The sequence below is a fragment of the Trifolium pratense genome, linkage group LG1, assembly GCF_020283565.1.
Source record: "Trifolium pratense cultivar HEN17-A07 linkage group LG1, ARS_RC_1.1, whole genome shotgun sequence".
In the NCBI taxonomy this organism is placed as follows: Eukaryota; Viridiplantae; Streptophyta; class Magnoliopsida; order Fabales; family Fabaceae; genus Trifolium; species Trifolium pratense.
In genome coordinates this window covers 30,325,004-30,335,336 of record NC_060059.1, presented here as the reverse complement: position 1 = coordinate 30,335,336, position 10,333 = coordinate 30,325,004, and the positions used below count along the sequence as shown (strand labels likewise).

At 33.9% G+C, this 10,333-nt stretch overlaps 1 long non-coding RNA gene across 1 annotated transcript; it reads right to left on the bottom strand.

Annotated features, from left to right (window-relative positions):
• Positions 1–8,900: 8,900 nt before the first annotated feature.
• Positions 8,901–10,323, bottom strand: LOC123898640. Its single transcript, XR_006805380.1, has 2 exons — positions 9,212–10,323; positions 8,901–9,122 (listed from the first exon to the last, which is right to left on the bottom strand). It is a non-coding gene; the product is annotated as an uncharacterized LOC123898640 (long non-coding RNA).
• Positions 10,324–10,333: the final 10 nt, after the last annotated feature.

The following is a 10,333-nucleotide window of genomic DNA, read 5'->3' as shown; positions in this document are numbered from 1 at the left end:
CATAGCATCTACCACCGGTCTCCATGTCTCTCTTCGCCTAGGATTCGCCCCCACCGGAATTCCAAGGAATTTGAAAGGAATAGTATCGGAACAGCATGATAGAAATGATGAACCAGCAGAGAGAAACCTTTCATCAACATTAATACCATATAATTTACTCTTGACAAAGTTTATTTTCAGCCCTGACACCAATTCAAACCCCCTCAACACAGATTTAAAGGTCCACAAATTGTTCCAAGATCCTTCCCCTACCAAAATTGTATCATCCGCGAATTGAAGAATCTGAAATTGTATTGAATCACTAACTTTGTATCCTTGGAATTTGCCAATTTCTACCGCCCTTTGAACCATACCTGTTAAGCCCTCGGCTACAATTAAAAACAAGAATGGTGAAAGGGGATCACCTTGACGTAACCCTTTGCATACTTTGAAGTCTCCAGTTGGACTACCATTCACTAAAACCGACATCGAACTGTTGAAAATGCAGGCTCGAATCCACTTCATCCATCCTTCGGCGAACCCCATTTTGATCATCATACGCTCCAAAAAATTCCAATTAATATTATCATATGCCTTTTCAAAATCTACCTTAAAAAGCATGCAACTGTCCTTTCGCCTCTTAGCTAGATCAATGATCTCGTTCAGTACTACCACACCATCCAAAATTTGTCTTGTGGGTAGAAAAGCTGACTGACAAGGAGATATTAATTTACCCAATACTCTTTTCAATCTTGAAGCCAATAACTTGGACAAAATCTTGTAGAGGCAGCCTATGAGACAAATAGGCCGATAATCACCCAAAGATTCTGGATGATCTTTTTTTGGTACTAGAGTCAGAAAAGAAGATGTAATAGCTTTAGGCAAAACAGCATTGTCATAAAACTCGCGCAAAAATTCCATAATATCTGATTTCACCGTTGTCCAACACGATTTTAGGAAGTTAAAATTAAACCCGTCAGGTCCCGGGCTCTTATTACCATCGCAGCTCCATATTGTCTCCTTAACTTCTTCTTCTGTAAACGGTTCTAACAAGATAGCATTATCCGCTTCAGATAAGGAATTGAAATTAATACCGTGTAGAAAAGGTCTATTATTCCATTCCTCTGTAAAGAAAGTAGAGAAATGATCCTTCACTTCTGTTTTAATACTCTCCACCCCGTGTATCCACTTATCACCCTTCTTCAAAACTGCCAACTGATTCCTTCTTCTTCTACCCTTGATACTAGCATGAAAGAATCGAGAGTTTGAATCTCCTTCCTTAATCCATTTCACCCTTGACTTTTGTTTAATCAAACTTTCCTTATAATTAAGCAATTCCCAGAACTTCTGATTGATTACCTTAGTATTGACCGAATTTGGTACCGTCCCCCTGCTTGCAAACATACCCTCCATCTCATTCAACTCGTTCACTGTTTTCTCAATATTTAAGTCAAGAATGCCAAATACCTCCTTATTCCAAACTCTCAGCCCCTCTTTCAACTTTTTCAACTTCTCCTTAATCACAAAAGCTTTTTTCCCAGTAATGTTCAAATTCCTCCACAAATTTGTCACAAAAGAATTGAAATCCGGATGTTCTGTCCAGCAATTGTTGAATTTAAACGGCTTTGGCCCCCAATCAATGTTATCACACATGAGCCATATAGGACAATGATCGGATATATCTCGATTACCAATCCATTGTCCAGATACTCCACCTTTTTCAATAAAACCTTCCGACAAAAGAAAACGGTCTAGTCTACTCATAGATTGACCGTCCCCACTGAACCAAGAGAATTTCTTCCCTGCTACAGGGACATCAATCACTTCCATACAGTCAACAAACATATTGAATTCCACCCTCTCATTGTGAACACCTCCTCCATTGCTGCCTCTTCTTTCACCCGACTTCAAAATTGCGTTAAAGTCACCTCCTAGCACCCATTCACCTTTCTCGTTATTCAACTTAAAGGCTAACAACTCATCCCACAATTTCCTTTTCCCAGCCATACTACATGGTGAGTAGATGTTCACTATGTATACCAGAGAATCCTTCCACTCTATACAAGTCCCTAAAAACCCCGTTCCTGTGAAACTATAACGGAATTTGAATAAATCTCTCTTCCAGACCGATAATAGCCCTCCCGACAAACCTCTAGATTCTTTAGCTATCCAATCAACTTCATTATTACCCCAAAGATTGAAAATCATGTAATCATCAAAATCAGTTCGTTTTGTTTCTTGCAGTAAACACAATTCAAACGCACCTGACTGAATAAGCGAACCCAATCTTCTGCGTTTTGCTGTGTTACCCCACCCGCGCATATTAAGCGATAGAATCTTCATAAAAGACTTTGTTTTTGTTGCTCCCTCAGCCTCAGCCTCCGTGCTTCTTCTTCTACTCTTTCGTTAATAAGTATCCTCTGCACATATCTCTCTTCTTCCTCATCACCATCCACCCCTAATTCTTTCACTCCTTGCCAAACTTTAGATGCAACCTCATTGTTGTGTTCATCCAAGAATCTTTGATTACAATTCCTAATATCTGATGATTTGAGTGAACTGCAACAAAGTATAGAACCAGCTGAAGATAACGAATTTTCCATCTTTTTCAAGGGTTTGTACCTGCCCACTGGATTGCGGTTGCAAGTCTCCATAACTGCTGCGGAAGATCGCGCTGATGAATTTGCGTTAGCTGAAGATGAATTTGCGTTAGCTTCTTTCCCTGCTGAAGTCGAAATCGATCGGCCAAGAGATTTGGAAGGGTTAATCGATCGATTCTTCAAGCTTGATTCCACTTGGTCTTGTTTCCTCGAAGAAGAGAAAGGAATTGGGATTTTTTTGGATTTTGGAGCTGCTAAATTGCGTTGAATCACGTTTGCAGAACAACCCTTCTCTATGGTTTGTTTCTGAATGTTGGGCCTTGGACCTGTTGCCACCAAATTTTTTAGAGCAATTGGTCCATGCATACTACCACCCCCCTTTACTTCATTCTTACCTCCTTTTCCACTTTCAATCAATTTGGTTGAATTGTAATCCATACCGTTAGAAATATTAACCCTGCTATTCACACCCCCTGTAGTCTCTTGGCATGTATTACTAAAGTTTGCTGGCCCATCTACTCCCTCTTCCCGGCCCATCAAAACTCCAGTTTTACAAACCTTAAGACCCTTCGCAGCCCCACTACCTCCATCAGAAATTCTACTATTTGATTGGCTCAAATTCAAATTATCTTCCATGCCAAAATTAATTGACTCACCAGCTCTATCCTCCCTAAAAAGACTCCCTTCCAACTCATTATTTGTAACAGAATTAATTTCATTATTAGCATTATTATGAGGAATTAATGCTAATAAATTTTCCTCCACTTTTTCTCTCTCCACCGCCACCTCCTCTTCCTCTCTCTCCACCTCCACCTCCTCCACCTCCTCCACCTCCTCCATTACTGGAAAAAGTCCTAATTCTTCCTCTGAGCTATCGCTGTCTTCGTCTCTGCCTTCACGACTATTCGGTTGGTGCACCATAATTCTCATCGGACCATATGAATCTTCGATAATACGAATATGGAAGATGTCTCCGTCTATCTTCACATCAAGAAATTCGTCCACCACCCTTTGCCCAGAAGTGCGAATTAATAATCGTGCCACATCCATTGATATTTTTTTATTCGTGCCATCGTCAGCATTGATAAAATGCCCCCATGGTTTTGAGATCAAGGTGAAAAAAGCATCATTCCACGCATGTGCCGGAATGCCATAAACTCGCAGCCAAACTAGTCTTTCCATATCAATCTCCTTAGCATTCCAAGGACGGATCTTCTTGAACCATTGTTCCATCCATTCTCTGGCATCTTCCATAAGTGCCTGCACCTCCCCCTCTTCTTGGCCTTCTAGGAGAGCCAGGTTTGCTCCTAAAGGAGTTATCTTGACTCCGAAATACCCCTGCATATGGAATACTTCTTGAATATTATAGGTCGTTCCCGGGTTCACTATTTCCCCAACAAACGATTTCTTCAACCTCTGCACATCTTCCTTGTCTGAAACATAAGATAAAGAGACCTGATTATTGCCTTCTCGATGTCTTGCTGCCCCATCAAAACGCGCAACATTAGCATAAGAGCGATTACCTACATCGTCCTTCATGTGATTATCATTGAATTTTCCATTATCATTGACTTGTTTTAGCGTGTCCTCATTTCTTTGTACACGCCTTTGAGATTCAATTTTTCTTTCAAATCTTGAAAGATTCACCCTTATTTTATCTCTGCCAATAATAATATTATCCAATTCCACTCCAAATAGACGGGTATCTCTTACGTTTTCAAAACGAGCAAAACCAAATCTTCTCCCACCTTTGTCTCTTTTCGCTGGTATCACTACTTCAATAATGCTTCCATACTTTTGAAAAATATTGAGCATCGCCTTTGCATTAAAACTATCTGGAATTTCAGTGAAGAAATAAGAGACTAGGTTTGCATTATTCAGTTTGCCATTCCTTGACAGTGTTGCTATATCAGTTTTGGAATGATGTTTCGATCTTCTATTCCTGTTGACAGTCTGCCATTCATGATCGTCGCCCATGATTAAGAATTTGTCCCGTAGCCCTAGCAGAGCCCCGTAACCACTCTGCTATTGAAAGATTTTTGTTTAGATGATTAATTTACTTTTTTAACTAGTTATTCCGTTCATAATTTTCTAACAATATATGATTGAAATTTAAGTGAACCTTATTTGCATGAAATATTAAAATATGGTTTAAATGCAGTTTTACCCCATATTTTGAATAAATTGGAATTTTATTCACCTATTTTAAAATTCAAAATTTTACCACCCCTATTTTAAAATCCTGAATTTTATCCTATTATTTTATAATTTTTTGGATTTTGCACCCTCAAAATTCTGCACAAAATGTGCTTCTGAGCCTCAACTTCAAAGCTTCGCACAGAACTCAATTTGGATCAATAATTCATCAAACTGGTACCAAAATGAATATATTGCATTAAGAAAATGAATGTAACACGTACATTTATAAAACTCTTTCTTTATGTACTTATCCTAAATCGAATGTGATTAGGACTTAGCAGTACTAACTTTTTCAAAATTTAAAAGTAAAATTAAAATATTTATCTTGCAACCTGGATCCCTGGCATTTCATAATCGCGCAATTAGAACTTCAATACCAATAAATAAATGTTGAGAAATGCTAACGAGTACTTTTGGACAATTTTTTAAAGATTTTAATAAGTTTTTATGAAAATATTGTAAGGTTGATATATTGAAAAATAAAAATTGAAATGTTTAACTTTTAAATTAAATAACTTCTATAAATAAAATTCTTAAAAAATACTTAAAAAACCATCGTTAGCAAGAATCATAAATTGAAAACTTACCAAAACAATCATTTTTTTGCTAAAAACCTAGAATTTCATTATAATTGAATACTAAGCGAAATGTTAAGTTTGAATTTCAACTTCAACTATAACAATGCTCTTACCAACTAACTTATGTTTATGGGAATATCTTCACAAAATCTTTTCTAATTCAATTCATTTCATTGTATCAACCCTACTAATAATAGTAAAGATGTTCCTATAAAATAAAATAAAAAAATTGATTTATCAAAAGAAAAACACTATAAAAAGGAAATTCAACTTTAATTAGCAAGAGCTAGGACCCACTTCACGTGAATACAACATTCCTAAATTTTAATGGACCCCTCTTTTAATCCAATAATTACAAACTCTAATTAAATATAAATAATCATCCCCGTGAATGGCCATTATAAAACAAATATATTCCCCTCGTGTAAGGTAATCATTTTATTTATTTATTGAAAGGAATCCACTAACACTAAGCTAGCTTGCATTAATGAAATGTGCACCACCCAATAAACGCTTTTTATGTAAAAGTGAGATTGAAAATTAAATAACTTATTATGGTGGGGTAGATTCATGTATCAACCAAAGAAAAATTGCGAAAAATGTTGGCTTTACTTTCACAAGTCTTGGTCCATTAATCCAGATGTTGGTTTTTGTCATGGAGAGAACACATGATCTTTGTGCAACAAAAATGCAGTTTAACCTAATTTTCAAAGAGCCAATTAGTGTTGTGGGAAATTTTGCACCGTCCTAATTCGAGAGTATTAGGACGGTGCAACAAAAATGCAGTTTAACCTAATTTTCAAAGAGCCAATTAGTGTTGTGGGAAATTTTGCACCGTCCTAATTCGAGAGTATTTTGTATATTTTATACTTGTTGTTTTAAGATTATGAAGAAAAATAATACTCCCTCCGGTCCTTTTTATAAGGAACACTTAGGGCAAAAAAATTGGTCATTTTTATAAGAAACTCTGACCAATTTTCAAATATTTTAAATGTTCAATTTCACTTATGCCCTTATTTATTATGAGAGAGAATTTAAAAATAAGTAAGTTAGTTGAATAATGAGTAATTAAATAAGGGTATACATGGAATAAATTTAAATTTAAAAGAATATTAAATGAAAATAAATATGTTAAATGTGTTTTCTTGATCTGTATGATTTTTTCAAAGTGTTCTTTATAAAAAGAACCGGAGGGAGTATGAACTTACGGTATAAATTTTATAAGTCAATCAATAGTAATCATAGTTTTCGTCACGTCTCTCAATTTCACCCATTTTTTTTATATGATATGACAAATCAACAACTTTTAAGTAGATGGCTGTATAAAACTCTAAGGTCAAAGTATCTCATTAAACTCTAAGATTATTCACATATAACTATATATTCAATAAATTTTATCTCATATATGTAAATAAGTGGTTATTGGTTTGTTCTCTCACTATTGTATAAATAACTTTTTTTTCATTGAGTAGTAATAACTCACCTTATGTAGTTGATAGGTTCCTTGACAGAGATTAATTATTCCTAAGCGGTGGTAATAACATGGTTGTTTGATGTGTGAGTTGTTATTTCAACACTTCCTCAGCCCCAAAAAAAAAACACTTCCTCACATATATTATTGAATCGTTATTATATAAGAAGATCGATCAAATATGAGTTTATAAGAAAATAAGTCAATTTTGTAAAATTGAATTTATTTGGGACCAAAATTTTAAGGTATCAAAACCTATAAGAAAAACAGTATTCTAAAAAATTTAAATAATAATTGTCTTACAATAACTTTGTGAAGTTGAGTTATATCTAATGCAAAATTCAAAAACCCATATTTTCATGTGTTGAAAGGAAAATATTTCAATAAGTTGTATATATAGGGCTTTCCTTGAATATGGCTCCATGTTTCTCCATGTTTATCTAACTCTTCTGCTTCCTTTGCTATATCCATATTGTTCATTATGTTGCAAACTTTTTCATGCGGCAATAATGAACCTTCATTCCATGTTCATGTGGCCCAATATCAAAACTAGGGAATTTTGCTCTTTAGACCCCCCTAGTTGCTCCTAAATCCCCCAAAAATTCCAAATAAGATTCTACAATTCTTCAAAATTAAGTTAACTTCGGAAGTCAACTTCCGAAAACACTTAAGTTCGGATTATGCAATCCAAAAACGCTTACGGGTCCTGAAATATCAAATTAAAGGGGATGAAATCCTGAAATATCAATTCCAGGTTCAAAAATTAAAGGGAACACTTCGGAAGATACAATCTGAATAGGGTATTTCGTAACTCGCGGTCTGAATTTAAGCGTATTCGGATCCTAAATTCCGAAACACAAACAAATTTTTTTAAAAAAAACCCAACTTCGGATTCTGTATTCCGAAAATTTTATGTTTGGATTTTGCATGGATTCCGAAATAAAGCAGGTAAAGTTTTCGCCATATACTTTCAAAATTAGTAGTATTTCTTTTTTTTTTTTTGTTAATAAATTAGTAGTATTTATATATGTATATGTTCATCTACAAATATGTTTGAATAATTGTTAAAAAGAAATAATTTGATCCCTCCCAAGAAGAATGTTGATCAACACAAAATAGTTTGGAGGTTGTTGATCCATTTTATTAAAACAAATTGATCATAGATATCTTTCTTTGTCGTATAGATAAACTGATGCAAGTTATATCTGTGGTTCAAAGGTATGTAGTTAAATAGATTAAGTCTCAAACCAAATATGATAAAATTACTAGTTACTAGAATTAACATAAAAACAAGACAGCAATCTGGCGTTTGTATTGCGGCGGTCGGTGGTCTAGAGGTTCTGCTGCACTGTGAGCAGAGATGTGTGATCGTATTTTATGTTAGGGGAAGCTCTTCTTGTTTTCATCTCTGTTGATTCTTAATCCATAAATCAATTACTCACGAAAGTTTTAGCTGAGAATCTAAATTATAAGACATCATAGTGACCAATAAACATCATAGAGATATATAGTAGCACTAATTTTCTTTTTTGATATATATATATATATATGGGAGGGATCAAATCACACCGGTGTAATATTTGAGTAATGTTACACCGCTCAATAACGCTTTAACGAATATAAATTTTACAAAATCCACCGTTTGATTGAAAGTTTATATCATATAGATCATCTATGTTAGAATTTATAAAAATTTAAAATCGGTTGATATGTTATTGAGATCGATCAAGATGAACAGTATTCAATAAAAACGCATAAACCATTAATCTTGATAGGTCTCAATAACATACCAAACAATTTTAGATTTTTGTAAAAATTAATATGGATGATCTATACGATATAAGCTTTCAATCCAACGGTGGATTTTGTAAAATTTGTATTCGTTAAAGCATTATTGAACGGTGCAACATTACTCAAATATTACGCCGGTATAATTTGATCTCTCCCCATATATATATATATATATATATATATATATATATATATATATATATATATAAAAGGAGAAACTATACAAAATGGAAGGCCAAACCTTAACCAGATAGAAAGCAAAAGAAAATAAAAAAAAACAAATAAAAAATTAGAGAGACTATCCCCAGACAATTTCCTTATTTCATTTTATACTACTATCATCTTATAGTACAAAGTCATTAAAGCAAGGTCCCTAGCATATAGGCTTTCATGGTACTGAAACATCCTTTTGAACACATAGACACTTTTCGTTAATACACTTGATAACAAAATTAGCATAACACATTTGTGGACAATCAATGTTATAATAACATTCAACAAAGGCTGCAATCAAAAAATAATATAAGAATGTTACTAAAATATTATATACCAAGTTAAGAACAAACCTTAAAAAGGGTGAAAAAATAGCTTACCATTAACTTCTGATGCAAGTAGAAATAGGGAAAGAAAAAGGATAATAGCATAATTTTTTTTCATAATTTTGGCCATTATATATTCTCCCTCTGCATGTATAGCAAATAGAAAATGGTTTGAACACTATGATATATAAAGTTCATGCTACCTTTACATCAATTAATTTTTTTCAGCACTTATAGAATTGTAAAAAAAAAAAAAAGAAATCTTTATAAAATTAGAATCATATATATTACTAAATGTCTCTTAAGTACATCAATGAGTTGAATTTGTCTCTTTAGCACACTTAGTAAGGAGGTCTAAAAAACTTGCCAATCGTGAGAATTCATAATTTTTTAACAACATTTAACATATCATTATTTTTAACCTTTCATCATAAAAAGGAAAAATAACACAAAAAATAATATAGTTGGATCATGACAAAGTTATTGATAGAAATCATGCATGCATGATGCATCGTTGATATCTTTATCAAATCATGCAACATGTATGAATTGTCAAACATACATAGTAATGCAGTATATCGGTGACAAAATATAATCAAAATTCACATTTTTAAGGTCATCATATAATTAATGTATTTGGTCTATATTATTGATCAAATATTATCCTGCAAAAGAACCTATGTTTTTAGGTGCATCGTTGACGAGTCGGCAACCATCCTGCAGAAGTTGCTAAGAGAAGAACACCACTTTTGAATGGGCCCAAGTTTTCCACACTTTTGGAGCATCCTTTCTTCCTCTGCAGAGAAGATGACCTCATAAGATGTGGAAGGACTAAGTGCCAAAAAAAGTCTATTTAACTGAATAGTGGCCGGTTGAATCATGCTTCCAAAACCAAGAATCATCTGTTGTAGAGATTGTTGAGCGGTTAAAAATTTCATGGAGACTTTCCAAGAGATTAAGCTCCCAGACAAAGAAATCTCTTCTCCACCTCAATTCTCAAACTCATTGACCTTCAACCAAACTACCCATCTCCCCCACCAAGCACATACGATTTCACATAAATGTAATCCTAGTATAGAGAAGGATTTTCATCAAATTCCTTAGATTTCAGCAATATGGTCTAGATCAATTATGCTAATACTAAACACTACAAATTCAATAAACTAAATTATTGCG